Below are 24,918 nucleotides of genomic sequence, written 5' to 3'. Positions count from 1 at the left end.
ACTCAGCAATAAGAATAGTAACAGGGTGTGTAATATATTCCTGTTGACATGCTGTCAATATTAGCAGGGACACTAGTTCCCCAACTAAGAAGACAGAATGCAACTCTTGGCCTTGCTTAGCATGCCCAACAAAACCAGGAGAATCTGCTGCATGAAGTCTTGTAGCAACCAGTACATAAGGGATTAAAGTCGAGAAACTCATTTAGATGGGAGGTGTTAGTACTGTTGCAACAGTGTGAAGGTGGGATCAGTGCTCTATAGGCATTTAAACAACACCACAAAAAGTGGGATGAGACTGATTCTCGTTGTAGCAGGGCACTAAGATGTGCCTCCTCCTTTAAGGTTGAAGCAGCATAGCCCACAGAGCTCCACAGCTGTTGGTTGCTGGGGTAATACCTTGTGGCAGTGCACCTTTGGGTGCCTGCCACTTTAAGGACTGAAAGCAGGCAGCCACCACGTGCCTGATTAGGGTGGCCATTTTACGGCCCAGATACACAGGCTGGCCCAGCAGTCTGCTGCTGGCAGCTAAGGAGGTAACATCAGGCTGAGATGCTACTTCTGGAACATCCTGGAGGTAAGGGAGGAGTGGTAGGGGATGGCATAGAAGCTCCTGGTCCTGGGCAAGACCTAAAACTGCACCCTGCTGGGTAAGGGGAGTCTGGCAGAGCTGTCTGTGAAATACCAGACCAGGTTACCCCTCCCAGTGAAAGGTGGGTTGGGGTGCCCTGACCCTGGCCTCCACCATCTGGTGGGTAATGGTGAGAGCTGTGAGAGCAGTGGGGCCAGGTGCACAGTTAGTAGGCACCCAAGCCCAGCAGGGACAAAGGGTAGTGTTGTTGTGAATAGTGACTGTGTGGGCCCGTGTAGAGTAGGGTTCAGCAGGGCACTTGAAGGACTACGTGAGTTGGGGTGCAGAGTAGGACTGTAGAGGGAGTTTGAAGGACTGCACCAGGGACATACCATGTAGGGCTGCAAGGGCAGCTTGAAGGGTGGTACAGGGGCCAGCCCCAAGTGTGAGAACATGAGAGCAGTTGCCCAATGAAGGGCTAGGGGCAAAAGCAGCTAAGCATCAGCATAAGGTTCCACCACATGGAGTAGGTGAATTTGTGGGATCTGAAGTTGCTGCATGGTGGTGTTGGGAAGTGAGTAGTGAAGCCCAAAGACCCATGCGGGTTTGCTCAGGAGAAGCAAGGGTGGTAGAGTGTGGCCCAGTAATGGGCTGTATGTTACAGACCCCTGTGAGAGGAGGGTAGAGTACAAGAGGACCCTGTGAGAGGGAGCTGCATGTCAGTGTGTGTGAAAGAGGCCAACAATGGTCTGAGTTTGCCCTGGCCTCAGACTGGGGAGCAATATCAATCTGGATGCCATCTGCAAGGCATAGGCCATGGTATAGGGAAGGTTCGGAGAGGTGGATAGCGCCCCCTGGCATCAGGGTTGTGTAAGGGCAGCCTCCTGCATATTATATTTTAAACATTCAAGTCATGGCCGGTGAATTAGGGCAGACTGCCCTAGGCAGGTGGGCGGGCCGACTTGAGTTTTCCACTCATCACGTACCTGCAGGAGTCACATGACTGGAAGGAGGCAGGGCTTTGGGATATATAAGCTCAGGGTTGGAGATAGCAGGACACTCTCTCTTTGGCAACTGCCAGAGAAGCATCTGTTGCAGGTGAAGGCTGCCTGAGAACCAGTGCTGTTTGCTTTGCTACTCAAGTTCTGTGAGACTTTAGGAACCCCTCAGGTACTTAGACTATGGGAGCATGCTGTATTAGGGGTGTAAGTTTGACCCTAAAGTAGTACTGTTGCTGTTGCTGATACTTAAGTTATAGCCTAGAAGCTTTTGTTTGTGTTTTTGTCTAAATGGGAGGACCAGGATGAGTCTATAAGGGGCGGTTTGGAGGCCTTATTAGTGCCTAGAGAAAGGGTCCCAGAATTTGGATAGAGTCAGTGACAGGCACACAGAGAGCCCTAGTGCCAGAGGGAAGTAGATACAAGGTTACAGAGAGTCCTGGTGCCAGGAAGGCCAAGATAAAGGCATAGAGAGCCATAGCGCCAGAGGGGTGCAGATATGTGGATGCAGAGAGTCCTAGTGCCAGAGGGGCACAAATAAGGACATGGAGAGGTCTAGCATCAGTGGGGCATAGATATAAAGGCACAGAGAGCCCTAGAACTGAGGGGCACAGAGAGTCTAGTGCCAGCAAGGTGTAGACACAAAGGCATAGAGCTCAGCGACGGAGGAAAGCAGCAGTAGTAACACCGGCGAGGCTTGGGACATGATAAGGGAAGATTGGAGTTGTGTGTAAACCCTAAACATTGGGATTTAAATGGGCAGCCTCTTGCCTAGAAATAACCTATTCACTACATCAAAAGCATGGCAGGCAAGATAGGTGGGCAGACTGCCCAGACAGGTGAGTGGGCTGTTGTGACAACTGGCCTTGAGAAATCCACCTGTTATACTCATCTCAAGCGCTTCATAAGTAACCCAACACCCTATGTACTTGAGTACGACCTCCCTTGCAGTTTATGGATTAATGAAACAGGATTCGCTCTGGAGCTGGACACTTTAATGCCACACTCTATAAGACTGGCTTAAAGGAAAGTTTGATATGTGAGTGTGGTGATGCACCAGAGACTGCTGACCACCTCCTCACATGTGCAGCACACTTGTGTACCCAGGATGAGGACCTAGCAAGTGTCAAGGATAAAGCAGTTGTGTGGATGTGCCTTGTTAATGATGTGTAGAGGGGGAAATTAAGTATACAAGAGTATAAGTGGGGGGAGGAGTGGAGTCCCCAGCCGAGTGACCTCCCCCGGCTATGCTGGCTCAGGGCTGGAGGGGGTGGAGCCACATGGCTGTCCAGTGCACTGGGAACTGGGGGTGTGGAGGGGAGGATCAGAGCCCCTAGCTGCACAGACCCAGCCTGCAGCTGTCAGAAGGTTTGGGTTGGTGGGGAGATGGGGGAATGGAGCAACATGCTGCACAACCCCAGCCCTGAGCCAGCACAGTGAGGGGCGCCCATGTGGCAGGAGAATCCATTCCCCCATCCTTTCTGCCCCGGTAGACACCTGCAGCCAGGAGCCACTACTTGGAGCCTTTGTTACCTGCCTGCAAGGCTGGGCAGGAGAGAAAGGAGTGGGGGAAGGGGGGCAGGAAGCAGAGTCATGGCTCAGAGCTGTGTAGCCAGAGGGAAGCAGAGCCCCCTCCATGCAGGCCCCCCACAACTTGCTGGATTGGGTCTGGGGGGTGCCAGACTGGATCTGTACAGCAGGGGGCTCTGTCCCCCGTTCCTAGTGCAGTGGAGAGGTGACCCCACTACCTTCTGAACCTTGCCCCCGTCCCCCTGGCTGCACAGGCAGGAGACAGCTCTGAGCAGCAGCTCCTGGCTACAGCTCTCTGCTGGGCTGGGAACTGGGAGTAGGAAGTGGGGGAAGGAGATCCCCTTGCTGCACAGACCCAGTCCAGTCCTTCTCTTTGAGACTTGAGCCAGCAAGCTGGGGGGCCTGCATGGTGTGGGCTCCACTCCCCCCCCCCCGCAGTTTCTGGTGCAGTGGACAGCTCAGTTCCAAGCTGGTTCCTGGCTGCAGTTGTCAGGAGGGTTAGGGAGGGATGAGGGAGAGGTGGGGGCGGGGGGGCAATGAAGCCTCCTGCCATGCAGTCTGCCCCACTGTGCTGTCTTGGGGCCAAGGCCATGCACAGGTGATCTCCATTTCTCTCCCCCACCTCCCCATCCCTCTGCCTGGCTGTGCAGGCAGGAGACAGATGAGCAGCCAAGTACTGGCCAAGGCTACCACACCCAGCCTGCAGGGGCATTTGGGATGCCAGTGGACAGTCAACTAAAGTGATTTGGTACAGGATCTGGGACAGAAGTTTGATATGCTGCTCTAACCTAAAGGAATTAAGATTAATACTATATCCATCCAGGACAATAATAGACCATGTTCTGCCATTTTGGAACCAGTCTGAGAGTGCTGAACTACTGTTCTGTTACTGGTTTAGACTGGTTTTATACCAGTTTATATGCAATTTCTGTACCTAGCATAAAAGTTATTTCCCCAACTGAGCTAACGTTTTTAACTAGAGTTAAAAACAGTGTTCAGGACTGTAAAACAAGAGCTGAATTATCAGAAGCAGGTAGCAGACAGAAGAATTGGAAATACCAGCTTGGTTAATTGAACATCTAGACCATTAAAAAAGGAGAGAGGGTTGCTAACACCTGTGGAATGAAGAGTTTAGCAGGAACTGGGCAGATTATAATTATCCATAAAGTCAATTGGTCACTGCTGCCTGACTAGAAATGCTGTTGCCACTGTCAGTTCAGTTTAAACTTTGGGTGGACCTCGACTCAAAGGATGGGATGAGTACCATTGGATCCCATCCCCTGGATCCATGCCTGGTGGTATCTCAGGCCATGATTCATCAAGGTATTTAAACATGGGCCAAATTTTAATCATGAGTAATCTCGCCAAAGTACACGCTGAAGTTCTCACTGAATTGGACCCTTTGTCTGTTAATTGAGAGCTTTCTAAGCTGTGATTTCAGCCATCTTGCATTTGATCTCTGTCTGGTAAATGGCTGGCACAATCTTTGAGATCATAATGAAGCAGACCCATATATTGGTCTGTTTTGAAACAAGTTTCTAGGGCTTGAAATTTGTTTTCACATATGCATAGGAGCAAAATAAAAATCCTTTGAACATTTTACTTACTGACATTGGGATGAAATGTTTGTTTTCTGTCTCAAAATGCCAGAATTTATTGCCTTTATTGGCAGAGGCATCTATTTCTCTGTGCTTTAGAGTATCCATGTTGCATCTCAGAAGCCTTCCCGCTGAACTGTCCCACTGTATTAGCTGAAGTCAGTAAGTCTTCATAAGATATTTTGGCTTTGAAGAACCGGTGTATTTTCATAAAAATATAGTTTGTCTATATTTGACCAGCTCTAGCAAGAACCAAATTAAATAGATCTCAGTCAGAAGGTCCCATTAGGCAGGTCTGATCTGAACGATCTTTTCACCCTGACTGACACACTTATGTTTCTAAGGTTTGGCACTGACTGAATTTTGCCTCGGAGAGAGAGGAAGAGACGGTCAGATGCATTTTAGCCAAGCTTTGCTGAATGAACTCAGGATTTGTATTTTCTCTACTTTACTATGTATAAGCTTTTCCTGAAGCTTTTCTTTCCAGTGCCAAAAGCTGCGCTTCCCTCTTCCTTTAGAGATTTGACATCTTGGCTGCTGAATTTATCTTGCTTCTTTTAGTAGGACATAGATTAATGAATCTACTTTCCTAATTGCACAATCAAAATAAATTATGTCCACAAATTGGAAGGCACGGAAATTGCATGTGCATTTTGGGCACTTAGATAATGTCCAACAATAAATTGTTTTCATATAAATTGCATACTTAATTAATTGCTTTCAAAAATGCCCATGTATTTTTGTGCAAATACATCTATGCCTGCAATTCATAAGAAGCAGAGACAAATTAAATTGCCCATCCACATATAAAAATGTCGCCCTTGGTGTATCCTGACTGTGCTCAGTCATCTGCTCTTTCCTCATCCAGAGCAATAAATTTGGATGAAAACCTTACACACTGAACTGCCACTGGGTGTCCAATTCAACAGATTTAATTTTCTCCTAAATTACTGACGTGCTATATTGTGTTGTTTAGTTAGTTTGAACACAATGCAATATGTCTGAAATGTAAATATTTTTTTCTTTTAAGGAAAAGAAAGCAGACTTTTAAGGAAAAGAAAGTGAGACAAACTGCTGATGGATTCTGAGTGGACTGCATGTTTGGGTTAATTAGTAATTTGAGTTATTCAAGGATAGTTAAAATCTATAGATAAGCTAGTGAATTTAGCCTACAAATATCTCTAAACAAACCATCATATCTAATTGCCTCAGCTGGCAAAAATTAATCGTTAAGAATGACTATGAGCTGAATTATTTGTTAAAAGTATGTTTCCTTTGTATTATTTCAGTTTTTGTTTCTTTTAACAAAACAACCTCCTCTCTTAAAACAGTTACCTGGTTCTTGTTCTGACTTGGTTCACTGAAAGAAATAACTGGACTTTGAAACAAATGATCAAAAAACAACACTCCATCCCTCCCCGAATATTTGGAATGATAAATTTGCTTGCCATAAACTTTTTTTTCTTTTTAATGAAAAGGTATGATATAAACAACTGACAAACAAAGGTACTTTACTTGTTCTTCAAAGTTGTCAGTGGTCAGTAGTGTTTTCAGACAGATCTTGAATTTCTCTCTTATGTTCTCTCTCCCTCTTTATATTTTTTTTTAAAAGGGAATTGTGCCTGAAGATGTTCTGTTTACCCCCGCAGTGTAAGATGTCTTCTATTTTTGGGTTACATATGTATCTTTTATGTATGAACTATAGCATTCCCTCAGTCCAGGAGGAGACAAGTAATCTGAACGCTTAGAAGGAGGCTTTTGTATTTTTATTTATTTATTGCAAAATAGAAATATTGTACATGAAACACCTTTTTTTGCTACGTGAGGTTTGTAGGACAGTTTTTTTCTCCAGTCTCTGGTTTGTGTTTATTACCTTTTGCCCAGCACTGTATGCATATTTATCATCAGCAGCCTTAAACAGGAGAGTATCAGCATTCTGATTTCTGCTAAGACAACATAAGCTCTTTTTGCAGCTTGACTGGCTCCTTCCATTGCTCCTGCAGCTGTTGCTCAATAAGCAGCTGCTATCCTCGCATACTCCACTGCTATAGTTGTACATCCAGGCTAGTTGATGGCTCAGGTGGTTGTCTAGCCCCTGAACATCTCGGAAACAGATGAATGATTTTAGTTGTAACATCTGAAAAGCCAGCACAAAGGTCATTAGCCAGCTGCTGTTTGGCCAGTGGCTTCCAAGGACACCAAACAAGGAAGCCCTGGATGTAGAATAGTCTTAGGGCAGGCTCTGGTATACTGTGAGATATGGAGTAGGGTGGAAGGGGAATGGATGTATAAAAGGAAAGGGAAATCACTTTCTGAACTTTCAGAAAAGACTGAAACTACATCTATGAAGCGAGAAATGGGTGAGAGAAGAACAGAGGTGACATTTCTGCAAGAACTTGAGGTTCATCTTAAACTGATAATAATTTAGATGGTTTTCTCTTCAATTCAGAATAAGATCTAGGCCAAACATGGTTATACTAGCTGCATCTCCACGTGCGCTCGACTGTGCAGTTGTTACTGCATAGTCCCAGCTGTGCATGGGTTGTTTCTGACCCTACTGCTCAGTAGCAACAAACTACTGTAAAGTAGTATTAGCATCACAGTTCATATCCACTGACACTATGCCATCATAGTGATGAACTACATTGCTGTAGCTCATCACTACGGTGACCTAGCATCTTGTGTAGATGTGTCCACTGAGAAATATAGTTTTCCAGCACTCATGCAAAGGTACTTAAAATCAGATGACTACTGTGAGACATATTAGAGGTCTTGTTCAGCATTTAGACTGATATCTGATATCCATCTTATGCCCTCAGTGTTTTTGGAATTCCTTGTTGGAAAGACAGACTGCTGAAGTCAACTTTCTTCCAAGGTCAACAAAAAGCAGCTTATTTGGATGTCACGCATGTGAGGACTAGAGAGACATTTCTGTGAACCACCACTAAGGGTGTGTACAGATGAGTGCAGACGTGCAGTAAGCGGCACTGCAGACCACACACGCTGCACATGCACACATGCAGGCATTCCCCACACCGCTAACTTGCAGTACAGAGGGGGGGTGGGGGGGGGCTGACACTGGGAGATTTCATTGTCAGAAAAACCCACTCCTTAGAAAAGCAGGGTGGCACACATGATGGCAGCATATGCCACTGGAAATCAGAGCCTGGCTGGCCAGAGCCATGCTCAAACTACCAGCCAGGCTCCACGCTGCCAGATTTCTGTGGCTGCAGCCTTCGGAGGACTTCAGGATCCCAGGTAAGGATACTGAGGCCAGCCCCAGCCTCCTCTACCCCACTTGGGGCAAATGCCATGCATCAGAGTGTGTGTGCATGGGCATTTCCCAGGTCCAAGCAGCAGCAGCCTATATTGTGCTGCTGATGTTTGTCCCCAAGGAAATGCACATTACCTAGGAGGGTCAGAATTGTTTCTTATTTACCCATGGACTTCTCAGGTATGACATCTGGGAAAGGAAAATCTGGACAACACAAGTTTCCAATAGCACATATTTTCTAACTAAACTAGATAACTATGTTAAATCCATATACATAAAAATAAATCAATTATATCAAAAGATCAACTTCACTCTACTCATTAGGTTAATTAAACAATCAGATAAAATAACAATCCTTTATAGGCTTCATATAATTTGGGAAGTCAGCAGTATTGTTTAGGTGTCACTCTGCACCTAATAGGGCATCTTCAAACTCAATGCTAATTTATATTTCAGTTGAATGGCTAACACTAGGAGAGACAAAACACTCCCTGATTGAAGCCAGCATTTAGATTGCAATTCTGAGATCAGGTAAGGCAGCCCATCCAAATTATCAGCCCTCACCTAGCCACCAATCTCTTCTCTTGGTCCCCCAGCATCATTTAAAGTTCAGATATCTGTGAAAAGAACACTGTTTGTTACATTTCACAGATTGTAAAGGGCTGGAAGCGACCTCACAAGATCATCAGGTCCAGCCCCCCCCTGCACTAGGCAGGAAAGACAACTGGGGTCAGGTGATCCCAGTGAGGTGATTGTCCAGTCTCCTCTTGAAGATTTCCAGAGTAGGTGACTGCACCACCTCTGGAGGAAGCTTATGCCACAGTCTGGACAGGAGTTTGTGACCATTACTCCTGGCTTAACCCAAGGGTGCCTTGGTGAACAGTTGTTCGCTGAGCCCTTAATGTATTCCCCTGATGTAGCGATAAGCTGCTACCAAGTTCCCTCTCAGTTTTCTCTTTTTTTTTAGTCTGAAGAGGCCCAAGTCCCTCAGCCTTTCCTCATATGGCTTGCCTTGCAAGTCTCTCATCATACAGGTGGTTCTTCTCTGGACTCTCTCAAATTTTTCCACATCTTTGTTGAAGTGTGGCACCCAGAATTGGATGTAGTATTCCAGCTGCAGTCTCTCCAATGCTGAGTAAAGTGGAAGAATCACTTCCTTGGTTTTACATGAGATCCATCGATTGAAATTACTTGAAATTTCAATGACAACATTACATGAAAATAACCTATTCTGCATTAAATTTTCATGAGGGAGAAATTTCTGGTCTTGTAAACAAGGGCTATTGGAGGGGCTAGTCTCAAGGTATTTTCAGGTGAAGTCCACAGGTTCTAGCCACATATCTCAGCAAACCAGCAGCACGTTCATTTCCAACCTGTTGGAATTAAAGACAAGTTCATGGATTCTAAGATAAGATTTCCTTTACTATAAACATGGGAGGAAAAGCTAAACCCCTACATTTAGTACTTAAGCAGGATGGTGGTTATGACTCTTATGGTTCCATTCAGTTTCAGGCTGAAGGCAGTGCAGAGTGGCACTTGGAGATAAAATGGACTAATTTAGAGATGAACAGTCCAGTTCATTGTCCATGAAAGCTTGTGTTCTCTAAACCAGTTAGTCTCTAAGGCTGTGTCCACATGAGTGTAGACATTTGTTTCCCTGGGGACGAGAAGCAGCAACACACCTTGTGCTGCTGCTAGTTGTCCCCAAGGAACCCCTGTGACTTGTGCCCTCTGGCACACAGAAAGTTAACCCAGGGGAGGGGAGGGGAGGTTGGGCAGGGGAGGTTGGGGCCAGCACTGGGCAGGCCCCAGCAGCCTTACCTGGGTCCCTGGGGACCTCCTGGAGCTGCAGTACCAGGAATCCTGCTGCTTGGAGCCTGGCCAGCAGCTGGAGCATGGCTCTGGACAGCCGGGCTCCAGTTTTTTGGCCTGTGTGAGTCAGCAGCGGCCCGATCCAGCTTCGGATCCAGCCGCTTCAGATGGTTGCGATCTGATCCAGAGCTCCAGACTGGGTTTCCGCCTTGATCCGGCCGAAGTGGCTTCGGAGCTGCCTCGGAGATCCGTCCATAGGGTATAATGGTGAATCAATGAAATACCTACAACTTTGTTGATTTTTGTCTGATTTGGATGAAACTTGCAGAAATTGTAGCCTCTGCTGAGAGCATGAAACCTACCAAGTTTCAAGGAGATTGGTGCAGGGGTTTGGGAAGAACTGCCCCTCAAGCTGCGGACTAGCAAAACTGGTGCCATGGGTGACACTGCGTGTGCTAAGGCACAGTGGGGGACAGCTGCAGGGATGGTAGCCCCTGCTGTGCTGCCAGCTCTTGAGGAGATTGGTGTAGGGGGGTTCTGGGGCCCTGCACCCCTAGCTGCTGACAGACAAAACTCGTGCCAAGACTGTGTCTGTCTTGGGGCAGTTGATTGTATTGAGTCTTTCCTCTCCTTAGCCTGGTTTTGTAGGTGCTAATTGATGCTCGTTAAGTCGTTATGTAGTAGCTAGGTCCTGTGTATTGAGCTGGGCCCTGGTCCCTGAGTGAATCATGATGGATTGATTGGTAACTGGGATCACAGCAGTTTAGCAGCCAGGCCTGCAGCAGTGTCTCCCCTCCCGCCCCAAGGCAGAGACAATCAGTCCCACAGCACCCATGGCACCAGTTTTACTTGTCCGCAGCTTGAGGGGCAGTTCCCCCCAAGGCCCTGCACCGATCTTCTTGAGACTTGGCAGGCTTTGTGGCCTCAGTAAGAGCTACCACCCCTGCAGTTGTGACACATAGACGTGACAGCAGTTTTGCTTTCACAAATATGGGGTGTTGTTCCCCCCACAACCCTGTACCAATCTTCTTGAAACTTGGCAGGTTTCATGCTCTCAGCATCTCTGCAAATTTCATCCAAATCGGATAAAAAGCAACAAGGCTATAGATATTTTATTGTTTCCCCATGATACCCTATGGCCGGATCTCCGAGGCAGCTCCGAACTACTTCGGGAAGCCTAATGAGGCCGGTGCTTCCACCCGGACGTGCTCCAGATCTGAAGCTCTGTCCGAAGCCTCTCTCAGCCCTACCAGTTTTGAGAAGCACATGCTGCCCCCATGTGTGCTCCCCTTCTTATTTGTCACATCTCCACCCCCCGCCCACCCCTGCTGCTCCCTTGCAGCGTGGAGGACTGCTGAATGTGTGGTATGTGGTGCTGCAGACATGCCTGTGGCACTACATACCATACAGTTGCACTCGTTTGAATGTGGCCTAAGGTGCTACTCTGTCCTACCTTTTGATTTATTCCAGACTAACAGCATCCCCATATTCAGTGCTCTAAATTAAACAAGAAATTATAAACAAATACATTATCCAGATACCCATTAAACACACACATAAAATTACTCCTTTTTGTTTTACACAAAAAATAATAGATTTGGTAGGCAAAAGCTGCCTTGTGCTTATCTCAGGTCTTTAACCATTTATAATCAGTAAATTGTCCTCCCAGTCCATTTATATCAGAAAAGCTGATAGCAATTCTTTACTATATAATGATTTGCAATTAATTTAGCAAGGTGTCTTGAACACACAAACTCTCATTCCCTCTGATTCTAAAATAATCTTCACCAACTCTAACAGTTATTTCTGATAGTCTGAAAATTAACTGACTGGCAGTGTTCTTTGTCAGCAGTATTGACAAGCAAGGACCCGTTGTTCGTTCTTTCTCTTTTACTGCAATCTGTTGCAAAGGCTGGGGGTTTAAAGTAATCTCAGAACAGTGTAGGAGTGTTGACTTTTACACAGTCTGCTTTTTAAAGTTCTAATGCAATTGTTCAGATGGCAATTTAAGAGTCACCCCACAAATAGAATTTGGGTTTTAACTGCATGCACACATGTATTTATATACACACACACACACACACACACACACACACACACACGAAAAATAAGAGTGGTAGCCTGGTGCCAGCAAACGCTTATTTCTGTCAGTGATTTAAGCACCTGAGTTCGTCCCCTTTGACTTCAGTGTGACTAGTCAGGTATGTAACACTAAACAGGTGCACAAATATTTGCAAAATCTGAGAATATATTTTCTTCTCTAACCACCATTAGCAGCGCAGAGAGAAGAATTATTCTGAGTCTCTAGTATTTGACACTGGTGTGAACTGGGTATAAATGACTCCTTTAACAAGTGGAGAATAAGGCCTGGTTTCAATCAAAGTCTTTGATAGTCTCTGGCATATTAGGATACGTTTTGTGGTCTTTAATCTTCACAGTTGATGGTCCTTTATATATAGGGAATGCTTCTCATTCTTCTACTTTCACTTAATTCTCATAATAGCTATAAGGTATTTTTAATGGAAAAAATGGGTTGAACTGTTTTCTTCCTTCAAACTTGATTGTTTATTATTGTAGGACATGAGGCTGGAAGGGCTCATGGCTCTTGACATGACTCCTGATTTTTCAGGTAATTGCACCATCTAACTCCTTTCATAAACATTCATATCCCTCAAACAGTTTGTTGCCTCAACTATTCTTATTGGTTGATTGCTCCAGACCTTTAATCCTTTTGTTAAAAACCTTCTCTTCATTTCTATCTTAAATTTATGCAGTTTATTCACAGCCAGTTTATACCATTTTGTTCTTGTGCCAACATTGTCCTTTATTTAAATAGTTATTTTCAGTCCCTGGTGTTTACCACTATGAAGTATCCCAGAGTGTAGCAATATTCATTTACAGCCTGTATTTTCCAAGGTAAAACAAGTCACCATCTTTTAAGACTCTGCATTCTCTGATGATCCTAGTACCCCTTCTCTGTCCCTGTTCCAGTTTGAATTTGCCTTGAATATGAATGACCAGAATTGTACATACTATAAGGATAGGATCTTAGTGATGCCTTGTAGGATGGCATCAGTATTTCCCTATGTGGTTTGGAAAAACCTCACCCCAAATATTTTGAGTTGCCTATGCCTATTTCATGGCCACATCATATTGGTGGTTCATTGTTTCATGTGATTAACTAGTACACCTCTGTCTTTCTCTTCCTCTGTTCTTTTCCAATTGATGATTCCCCAGCTTAGAGTAGAAACTGTTAGAATTCCTCAAGTAGATAACCTGGCATTTTGTAATATCCAATTTATCTCATTTCTACTGTGCTTATCCTCAAGGTCATCTAGTTCTTCTTGTGTGATATTCTATTCCTCCTCTATTTTAATGATGCATCCTAAATTTGTGTCATCAGCAAATGTTGTTAGCATGCTCCTGCTTTTTGTGCCAAGATCCTTAGCAAAAAATATTAAATTAGACTTTTCCCAAGACTGATGCTCAAGGAATTCTGTTAGAAACCTCCTTCCAGCCCAATGGTCGCCCATTCAGCACAATATGTCATTCCTACATACCTAGTTCTTTGCCCACCTTACTGTTCTCAAGGCTATCCCTGCCTTTTGTAGCTTAATCATTTTCTCAATATATCAGATGATATACTGAGGTCCAGCTGCATTAGATCTATCACATTTTCCTTGTCTTAAAAGTCTATTTTTTATTTAAACAAGGAAAGTTATTAGGTTAGTCTGGCACAAAGTACTTTTGATAATCACGCATTGCTTTTAATCCCATTTTTGTCTACTGTCATGCCTTAATTGTTCTTTCCTTCAAAACTCTTGTAAAGCATTCAATATTATTGAGGTCAGATGAATCAGTTTGTGGTTACCATAGGCTATTTTGAAACTCTCTTGGTCTGTTTGTATTTTATTTTTTAGTTGAATTTCTAACAAATAAATCAGCCTGCTGATGGTTCTATAAAAACTTTTTGGCTTATTCTTTTTCCTAAAAAAATCCTGACCCTACGATGACAGGCTGAGAGCCCTGGGGCTCTTTAGCCTGGAAAAGCGCAGGCTCAGGGGTGATCTGATGGCCACCTAAAGTTTATCAGGGGTGACCACCAGTATCTGGGGGAACATTTGTTCACCAGAGCGCCCCAAGGGATGATGACTAGGTTGAATGGTCATAAACTACTACAAGACCGTTTCAGGCTGGACATAAGGAAGAATTTCTTTACTGTCCGAGCCCCCAAGGTCTGGAACAGCCTGCCACCGGAGGTGGTTCAAGCGCCTACATTGAACACCTTCAAGAGCAAACTGGATGCTCATCTTGCTGGGATCCTATGACCCCAGCTGACTTCCTGCCCTTTGGGCAGGGGGCTGGACTTGATGATCTTCTGAGGTCCCTTCCAGCCCTAATGTCTATGAAATCTATGATAAATTGGCTTAACATAAATTTAAGAACTCTTCTGATTTTGAGAATCGTGGGAGAGTGATGGTGGTGAGGTCTGACTATCAAGGCTTGAAATGCAAGGGTTGGCATTACTAAACACTGCTTTCCTGTGCATTCTGAATGTGATTTATATGATAAAGTGAACTGTGCTTAGATGAAAGTCACTCTAGGGCTCCTGGTGGTGGTATTATTGAAGTGCTCAGTGTTGAGAGGAAGGTACATGAAATCAACCATGAGAGTGAAGGAAAACAGAGTGGAGAGTGAAGGAAAACAGTATTATTTCATTCATCTTTTTCTTCCTGCAGGTCCAGGATGACTCCCATTTGAAGCCTATGCTTCTCCAACAAGTGAATACATCCATGCCTGAGAGAATATAGAAGTGAGGGAAATATGTGTTGGGAGTGATTTTTTAAAATAAATCTGTCATTGTGGAATGGAATTTGGATTGGAAAGCTCAGAGTGTGGATGCGACAAACTCCCAGGTAAACAAATGAAAATGGCACTAGTGTTGCTTCCACTCTGCATGCATCAGGGCTACTTAGCAATAGAAATCACCTTTGGGTAACAATAGCTTTAGGAATGTTTATGTTCATAAAAAGTCTGGAACATATTATGAGAGCCACAGAAGAAGTCTTTCCATGTGAGAGTCTTTCCATGTGTAGCACCTTAGGCCACATTCAGTGAGAAGTGATACAACCCCACTGGGCTTCACAAAGAAGGAAGCTGCTAACACTTGCTGTCATAGCACAGCAGTATCCTGTATATAATTTTACAATCAGACTGGACTCCAATTCACCCTGATCTCACAAGCATGAAGAGGTAATAGTGGAGAATAGTAGCATGTCACTTACGTGACTCATGAACTACCAATTTTTGACTGCTTATTCAGCTTTTTTAGGCTGAAAACCTCCAATTCTTGAAAGGACCGCTGTTGACCCCATTAAACCTCTGTCAAGAGAATGCAATAAGAATTAGGATTATGGCAGTAAATGGGCAGGGTAAAGTGAATCTGATGATGAAAGTGAAAACTGAGTAAAATTCAAAAGTGATTGTACAGGTGTAATGATAATTTTTTGAACATTTATTTCATTTGGAATAAATTAATACAGTATCTATTTATGTAAAGAATCTTTTTTTTTTTTTTTAAGTCTTATTCATAGATTTCATAGACATTAGGGCTGGAAGGGACCTTGGAACATCATCGAGTCTAGCCCCCTGACCGAAGGGCAGGAAGTCAGCAGTGGTCATAGGAGGCCAGCAAGATAAGCATCCAATTTACTCTTGAAGGTGTTCAATGTAGGTGCTTGAACCACCTCCGATGGCAGGCTATTCCAGACCTTGGGGGTTCGGACAGTAAAGAAATTCTTCCTTATGTCCAGCCTGAAATGGTCTTGCAGTAGTTTATAACCGTTCAACCTCATCATCACTTGGGGCGCTCTGGTGAACAAATGTTCCCCCAGATACTGGTGGTCACCCCTGATAAACTTATCAGATCACCCCTGAGCCTGCGCCTTTCCAGGCTAAAGAGCCTCATAGATCTCAGCCTGTCATCGTAAGGTCTGTTTTCCTGACCTCTGATCATGTGCGTGGCTCTTCTCTGCACTCTCTCAAGTTTCTCCACACCCTTTTTGAATTGTGGGGTCCAAAACTGGACGCAGTACTCCAGCTGCGGCCTCACCAAGGTCGAGTACAAGGGGAGAATGATGTTCCGGGATTTGCTTGAGAAGCATCTATGGATGCAAGCCATCATTTTGGTCACTTTATTAGCCACAGAATCGCATTGCAGGCTCATGTTCATCTTGATAAATGATGGTCAATGATGACCCCTAAGTCTCTTTCTTCCATAGTACTAGCCAGCGTAGCACTGCTGAGCCTTTAAGGATGCTGCAGGTTTTTCCTCCTAAGGTGGAGAACCTTGCATTTTTCAGTGTTAAACACTATCAGATTCTCATCCGCCCATTTGCTGAGTTTGTCCAGGTCAGCCTGGATCGCCCTCCTGTCTTCAGGTGTGGACTCTTTGCCCCAAAGTTTTGTGTCATCTGTGAACTTGGCCAGTCCACTTCAGTCTGACTCCAATGTCCACATCATTAATGAAGATGTTGAACAATATGGGTCCAAGGACAGAGCCTTGGGGGACCCCACTGGTCATAGGGCACCATGACAATTGACTTCCATCAATTACCACCCTCTGGGTCTGACCACGGAGCCAATTTCCCAGCCAGCATATCGTGGTGGACCCAAGGTCACAATTGGCCAGTTTCACCAAGAGGCGATCATGGGATACCAGATCGAAGGCTTTTTTTGAAGTTAAGATATATGACATCAATCTATTCTCCCTTATCCAGGTGATAGGTCACCTGGTCATAAAAGGAAATGAGATTGATCAAGCAAGACCTACCTGCAACAAACCTATACTGGCTATCCCCCAAGATGTTGGTGTTGGCCAGTCCATTAAGGATGGCCTCTTTAATAAACTTTTCTAAGATCTTCCCCGGGATAGAAGTCAGGCTGATGGGCCTATAGTTTTCCAGATCCACTTTCCTCCCTTTCTTGAAGATAGGCACCACATTGGCCTTCTTCCAGTCTTCAGGCACTACACCAGAGCGCCAGGAGTTCTCAAAGATCTGTGCCAGAGGCTGGGCTATGATGTTCACCAGCTCCTTGAGTACCCTGGGGTATAGATTGTCAGGGCCAGCTGACTTGAAGGTATCCAGCCTCTCAAGGTGTTCCTTTATGAGGTCAGCATTGATGGAGGGCAAGGGACCTCATACAGACCTCCCTGTCCCATAGTGGGCATGGGCATCCCATGGGACTGAAGAAAGACCGACACAAAATACCCATTTAATAGGTTGGCTTTTTCCTGGGTGTCAGTTGTCAGTTGTCCCATCTGGTTCAGCAGAGGTCCAATGTTGCCCTTGCTTTTCCTCTGGCTCCCCACATATTTCATTGCTTTGCTCACTTGTTCCCTAAAACAAAAACACAAAACAAAACAAATTCTGGATAGCCAAACCTTTCACATTCATATAGATTATCTTAATTAAAGATTATTCTTTGTAGTGCGGTCAAATTCTGTAGAGTGATCATATGGGTACAAATAATCCTTGGTAGACCTTCTTTGGATCTAACAAGAAGTCCTCATACTATAGATATCTCAGTTATTGAGAAATAACTCCTTTTTTGGCCAGAGCTTTGTTCCTTTTTCTTTTGTATGAAAGTTAAAAGAGACTCTTATTTCTGCTGTGTTTGATGGTTGTATCTGGGTCATGAGTATCCCATCCCCCAAAAAATTAGTTTTCTGACTTTGCTTTTCCTTCAGCCCAATATTTGAAAAGCTCATAGTTTCATAGTTTGTAGGGTCGGAAGGGACCTTGACAGATCATCAAGTCCGACCCCCTGCCATGGCAAGAAAGAGCACTGGGGTCAAACGACCCCAGCAAGGTGTTCATCTAGCCTCCTCTTAAAGACCCCCAAGGTAGGAGTCAGCACTACTTCTTTTGGCTCATTTTATTTATTTCCATATAAAATTTTGTTGGTGATTGATGAGTCAGTAATGACCACTGACTGCTTAAAATTGAAAAGTAATAGCTTTTCTTATTTTGGGTAAAAGGAAAAAATGCTCAGTTACTTATTTTTAAAGGCAGCATTGTCAATAATGTGATGAAGTTTTCAACATCTACATGATACACTGCCTTAAACCTGTACTAGTCCTAGAATGTAGATTGCATAATGATAGGAATCTCTATCACTTTAAGTCTCCTTTAAAATACCTTGCTTAAACAAAGAGGGATAAAATGATTTGATATATAATTGCTCCTAAACATTTACAGGGGTGTGCAGGACTTAGCCGTTAGTGGGGATAAATCCCTGGGCACCTCTTTCAATGTTTATCCTCTTAAATTTTTTATACCAAAATACTTGATATTTCGCTATTGAGTAAGGTACCTGAGCCAAGATCTGATTTCACTTACACTTATGTAAATCTAGAGTACCTCCATTGGCATTTATTAAGTTTTTCCATATTTACATTGCTCTAGAGGAGATGCACTCAGATAACTGAACTCAGACTCTTGTCCCATATGTTTAATATAGCCTTAATGACTTTGTTACCTGATAGTCCATAATGACTCCAAGAAAACTCCTGCAGGATATTAAGAAAATAATACTGAGTTTGAAAAGCAAACGTGATCTCTGAACTAAAAAAGAACAAGGGAAAAAAGGGTATAGTCGCCAAGAAATTTGGGGGTGGGGGAGTGGGAAGAGCAGAGGGAGCCAACCCATTTTCCATACAACAGGAGAGAGATCCTTTCTGCATAATCTTTAATAACTCAGAAAGCAACAAAAAGGGAGAAAGCAGTTTTATAGCAATCTGAACAGTTAGGCAAGATGGAAACTGAAAAGCAAGCATATGGGCCAGATTCTGAACTGATGTTGGCTGGTTTAGTCAGTATTATTTCAAGGGAGTGGTGTTGCTTTCCACCTGCTGACATTCTGGCCCATCATAGCTTGGGTAAATCCCAGCTACTCATCCATATCACCTGTTATTACAGTGCAATACACTACAATCACAGCAGTGAGTGTTTTCACGCTGTAGAAGTATCTGGTGCTCATGTAGCATAATGGACAACTGAGTATATCCTAGATATGGGCAGTCAATGACAGCACCAGGTCAGACTCTGAACTGTTCAGCTGCAGCAGAGACCTCCTTTTTAAACTTTCCATGCTTAGTGTGGAGTATGGGGAAATGAAAGAGCAAAGATTTTTCAGTGTGATACATGCTATATGCAACGTGTCGTATGACAGACACATTATTCTCCTTTACTTGTCCAGAATAATATAGATAATATAAAGGTTACCTTCTGTAATACAGAATTAGCAGGATGATGGTGTTCTGGCTATACTGTAGCTCCTCTGTATTCAGTGTCCAATACATGAAAAACCTTTTGCTGTCATGCCCTTCTCCTTGCTTCCTGAATATTTCATTTGTTCCCATGCAGCTCTATGTCAATGCTGGTTTAAAGCTTAACCTGGATATATATAAAATATAAGTCTGATTTTAGCTTCAAAGCCATTGGGGCATATATCCTTATAGTAAAGTTGAATTTTGTCTGGTCTTCAATCACTGTACATCAATGAAAGTGTGCAGGAGATGCCTCTCCACTTGAGGCTAGGCATATTATTTAATATTCAAGTCAGGGATTTGATCCCTTTGTACTAGGCATTGTGCACATACATATAATGAAAAGCTCCTGTTCCAAAGAACTTAGATTCTATATGGTATAATTGTGCTTCTTACTGAAAGTTTTTCTGGTTTTGCCATTGAATACATGTCCTTCATTACCTTCTGAAAGGAAGTTAGTTTTTGTGCAAATAGAGTAACTATAGAATTGCACCTGTGTGAATTTGCTTCCAGTGTTACATCCTTTCTAGAAGTTGACCCTGCTATTGTGAGCATGTTCACATGGTTAAGATTAATGAGTCAATTATTTTTATACAAGCTATCTGTCACGTAGATGGTTTTCCTTGATTTGATTGTTAATTAATAAAGAGTGCTCAATCCTCCTTTTATTGATGTTCATGCGTTAATCAGGAGCAATTATTATTAAGACTGGTGAATGGTTGTTTCCAGGCTCCTTAATTCAATATGCAGTACATTAGGCAGAGCAGAAAGAGGTGCGCTGAAGCAGTTTTCTCCAAACATTTCCAAGAGAAAATTAGGTGCCTGTACCATGTAATGCAGGGATTGACATTTGAAGTATAACATTACTAAATCAACACACATTATTTGAAAGTGTAATCCTCTGCTGGTGTGGATGATTATATATCAAACATAAGCTTTTTGGATCAAGTCTTCCTGGTCCCTCTAGGCAATGAATACTGAAAATATCAAGAATTTGCAATGCTGCTGATTTTTGTGTTCAGTCAGAGATGTTTCGCGTTCCTCAAAGTTTGGCCTTGGATTTCAGCACGTTTTAGGAATAAGCCTTCAACTCTGGGCCACCAGCTCTGTGTAACACCTTGCCTTAGCATGTGGGTTAATGTGGCACTTTGCAGTGAGGATAAGACACTATCTGCAAATGCCTAATGGATAGGCTTCATAATTTCAAGTGGCAGGTGTAAATATTATATCATGTGTCTGAATGTATAGGGTTAAATCTAGATTGAAAATGTGTCTTAATGGTGGTATTGCTGTATTCAGATTCTAATCATGTTGGCAGTGTTGTTTTCTGTCCTTTCCTGAATCAATTCTGCCGTCTTTATTTCCTGGCTCATAATCATTCGTAGGCACAAAAGATGCCTACAGGTTAGAACCATGTGAGCAAAATGACCACTAAGTGGGGTTAAAACATTACATATAAGAGCTTGGGCTTCAGTAATTTAGTCTGACTTTTGATCCTCACTGGGTGTGTCTACACATGCATTTACTGCACAGAACTTACTGCACAGTAAGCAGGTTTAGGGCCAGTGTCTACACATGCAGGCATTAAAGCACAATAACGCTGTGTGTGGACTGGTTTGGGACTAAATTTAATCCCAATTCAGTGCGCACACACAGCACTGTGATCTACACTGTAGCAGAACACTAAGATGCCTGCTACTGAGAGAGCCAGGAAGACTCTTCAGGTGCCGGTTGCCAAGGCAACCAAAGGGAGCTAATGGCTTACACCTGCCTAGCCAGCTGAAGGAAGGGGCAGGGCCTGGCCCCTATATATAAAGCACAGGCAGGAGGCCAGAGGCAGTTCCCTACCAGCAGCCAAGGCAGAAAGAGCTTCCTGAGCAAGGATGAGAGAACTGTCGGTACTGCTCAAAGCAGGGTTAAGGAGGGAAGTTCTGGGACGTTTTAGTAACGTAATTACAGCTGGGCGGCGTTAAGTTCAGTTATGGCCTAGGGGCTTGTGTTTGCTTTGTTTGTTTTCACCGGTGGTTTGGGTGAGGCTATAAGGGGATGGAGGAGGCCTCATAGGGGACTCACGGTAGAGTGAGGACCCCAGCCCCAGCGAGGGCACAGAGTTCGGGGTGTACAGACCCCAGCTCCAGAGAAGAGCCCTGTGAGGGGGGCCGCACTGCAGAGAGAAATGCCCTGTGAGGCGGGCCGCACTGCAGAGAGAAGAGCCCGAGAGACGGGGTGGCGTATGGAGACGGCCTGAGAGAAAGAGACCGAGAGATGGGGCTGTGGAGAGCACGAGCGCTAAAGAGGGTGTGAAGCTAGAGAAAGGGACAGAACAACGTCCCTTTTACGTTTGCGAGGCTTGGGGTGTGGTATTGGGGTGGTAGGAGCCACGCGTAGCCCTTAAGGCTTGGGCACATGGGACAACCATAGACAGGAGGACCATGACCAAGAGGACTGAAGGTAGCCTCCCTATAAAAATTCATAACATCCAAGACGTGGCGGGCGAGAATTGGAGGGTGCAAGAAGACAACTTGGCACAGTAAAGGAGGCAGCAGGGTAGAGTACGGCGACCCTGACGTCACTCCCTGTCACATACACATACCTTACTGTGCAGTTACTAATTGGGCATAAATTTGATGCCTGTATCATGCAGGTATCAGTAAATGTGCATGTGTAGATGCACCCACAGTGTTTCCAAATTTGTCAGTGGCTTCCACATGAGTCTTTTGCTCTATTGATGTGACTGATCTCTCTCAGCAATGTGATCTACACATCTTTTGTCATCAAGGTTTGTCTTTCAAAAACCCGAAAGGACTTGAACTGGCCAAACCTTGAAACCTACACTTAAGCTGTATACCCTTCAAATTGTGTGTGCATTTAGAAAACACATGGGTATACACTAATGTCTTTCAGAACTGGAACAAAATGCTTTGGCACCTACTAGTATCAAGTAGGCAGCAGGCTGACAGGTATGATTGCACTTTCATTTAAACAGATGCAATTTCATTGTAGTAAATCCTGTCATGAAAGGGCTACATTTCACCCTTAAAGATGTACAACCTCACTGATACTGTTGAAGTAGTCATTGAGGCATCACAATTGTAATTAGGGGGAGAATTTGTACAATTTTTTTTTTTTTTTTTTTTTTTTTATTGTCAGTCAGGGTTGTCCAGTTAGCAGCTTTTGTGACTCACCAGCTGCAGACTCCCTGGGCTTCCACCTGGTCACTACTACCCCTATTGCTCTGGCTGTAGACAGGAGGCTTAGGGTTCTCCTCCCTCTGGTTTCCCACTTATCTGCCCCAGGGGGTGGGGCACAGCCCACAGTGCTCAGGGAGCCTGTAGCTGGTGAGCTTATGGTAAGGGACCTGTGTGCATGATGCTTTGCACAGTGCAGCAAGGAGGCATATGGTGTGTGGTCCAGGGGGCCCATGGCTCCCACTGGTGTGGTCCCTACTAGTCTGCCCTGTGAGGTGTGCGGTCCCTGGCTATTTAGAAGTTGGACAGCCCTGATGTAGGTTGTATCTAGCATTCCTCTGCTTTTCCTTCACTAGGCCAATGTACCTATACCGGGGCAGGCAATTATTTCAGGTGGAGGGCTGCTTACTGAGTTTTGGCAAGCTGTCAAGGGCCGCAAAGGTAGCCCCACTCTTTGACAGGTGCTCCACCCCTGGTTGCCACCTTGGGCCCAGAAGTCCCACCCTTTAAACCCTGACCTTAGTCACTGGAGGTCGCTCCCCTTGTCTCCCCCCCCCCAACTGAAGTACTCCTTTCAATAAGGGTTTGCCATCTCTGTACCAGAAAAACACCAAATTATATTCTAAAAATCAAACATCTACTACAACATTCATTAATTTGATTTAAAAAAATATTTTTGTCCTGATTTACATGTGTTTGTGTAGTGTACATAGAAGTGGTTGCACAATAGCTTAAAATGAAGCCTTACTCTTATATAGTGTGGGTGGGTGGGTATAAGTTTGTGGGGTGTGGGGAGGGTGTGAGTGTGTGTGTGTGGGGTTTGTAGGGAGATGGAGAGGCATGGGGGGTGTGTGCGTGTCGGGTGACAGAGCATGTGGGGGTGTGTGGATATGTAGGGTGTGGGTGGGTATGGGGTTTGTGGGTCATTGTGAGTGTGTGAGGGAAGGGTGGCTGGTAGGGGTGTGCGAAGCGGGCCCTATTTAATTTGGATTTGGCCCAAATCAGGGACAGTGATTTGATCTGATGATCTGGATCACTGTCCCTGATACGATTCAGCCAAATCTGAATCTGAAGATTAGATGCTGACTTGGAGAATCAGAGATTCAGACATAGATATAGCTTTAAACATTTTTTCTACATACCTTGAGAGGTAGCAGGTGTAGCTTGTGATTGCTGCGAGGCTGGGGCACATGGAGCATCCCACAGGAGTGGAGGGGGCGGGGGCCCTCCATGTGCTCGGTGGTGAACTCGAAATGTTGCTCTGTGGGGTCAGGCCAATGCTCAGGATCTCAATATCACGCTGTTAGACAGGAGGGCATGGTGTACAATTACACATATACACACACAAAAATCAATTAGGTGCACACACACACTCTAGGTGCATACACCCTCACCAGGAGCGCATACACTGCTGTCTAGGCACATGCACACCTATCACCAATTCAAGCTCATACACACTATACATACTGAAAATTAGACAACAATCAGTTGTCAGTACCCACACACTCAGTACACATACACGGATCACTATATATCATGCACACAGTGACTATACACATATGTATATTCACTAATTCATACACAAACCACCCACCTACACACAGGTGAGTTCCTAATTTGGATGGTACGGTATTTATGTGTGTGTTTGGGGGACTTGGGATACCTGGGGGAAGGTTAAGGTGACAGAGGAAGTGTAAAGAGTGAAAGTTGCTGGAACTGGGATTAGAACTGGTAGACTAGAGAGAAGCTGGGCTGAGGAACTAAGGCTTGGGGTTAGTTGAGGTCACTGGTGCAAGGGAAAAAGCCTGGTTGTGAGGAGGAGACAGCCAGGAAAGGGAGATGATGAGTACCCCTGAAACTTTTATAGGTTTTTTTATACTTTGGGAACAGCTGTATGTTTTGAAAAAGTATTTTATCTAACCAAGGGCATAGAGTAGGTTGTTTAGGCTGGGGGAGATCGCTTGTTGCCTAGTTGCTTAATTGCTGGCCTTACTAGAGGGAAAGCCATATCAGCAAGGTCCCTAAGGGGTTGGAAAGGGGGGTTACTGGTTGAGCTTGCTGAATAACAGGTGCCACATCAGCAAATTACACTGTCACGAAGGCAAGTTCAAACTGACTAGGGAGGGGTCTGTAGCTAGGGTGAAGTGCGCACGGACCAAAAGGGGCAACCTATAGTAACTGCATAGCGTGTAAGGCTAGAAGAGGCTATATAAGGCTAATGCCCACTTGGGTGGGTGTGCTTGCTTTGCGAACGATTGCCAAGCATCGTTTTCTGCGCAGAAATAAAGATTAAGTTGGATCCTTCACCCCTGTGTGTTTATTGGCACAAGCGCACCGGGCACGAACTCACTGTCCTTTGGGGACAACAGAGAGAGGCAGACAGCTGGGAGCATGGGGCTGGAAACTGAGGCAGACAGCTGGGAGATCAGGGGGCAGATAAGTTGTGGCAAGGAGGAAACAGTCAGGAAACAGGCAAAAACCCAACTCAGGGTTTCAAAATAACAGGTTTATTAAACAGACAACACACTACACAGCCCCATGAAGTTATTGGTACACACACACACACACACACACACACACACACACACACACACACACGTACGTCTCTTTCTCCTGCTG

General features: G+C 44.6%; 1 long non-coding RNA gene across 1 annotated transcript; it reads right to left on the bottom strand.

Annotated features, from left to right (window-relative positions):
- Positions 1-14,169: 14,169 nt before the first annotated feature.
- LOC132249133 (uncharacterized) lies at positions 14,170-23,595 on the bottom strand. The gene is made up of 3 exons (XR_009460537.1): positions 23,442-23,595; positions 19,068-19,238; positions 14,170-17,180 (listed from the first exon to the last, which is right to left on the bottom strand). It is a non-coding gene; the product is annotated as an uncharacterized LOC132249133 (long non-coding RNA).
- Between the last annotated feature and the right edge of the window lie 1,323 nt (positions 23,596-24,918).

The sequence above is a fragment of the Alligator mississippiensis genome, chromosome 3 (assembly GCF_030867095.1).
Source record: "Alligator mississippiensis isolate rAllMis1 chromosome 3, rAllMis1, whole genome shotgun sequence".
Taxonomy (NCBI): Eukaryota; Metazoa; Chordata; order Crocodylia; family Alligatoridae; genus Alligator; species Alligator mississippiensis.
This window is presented reverse-complemented; position numbering and strand designations above follow the sequence as displayed.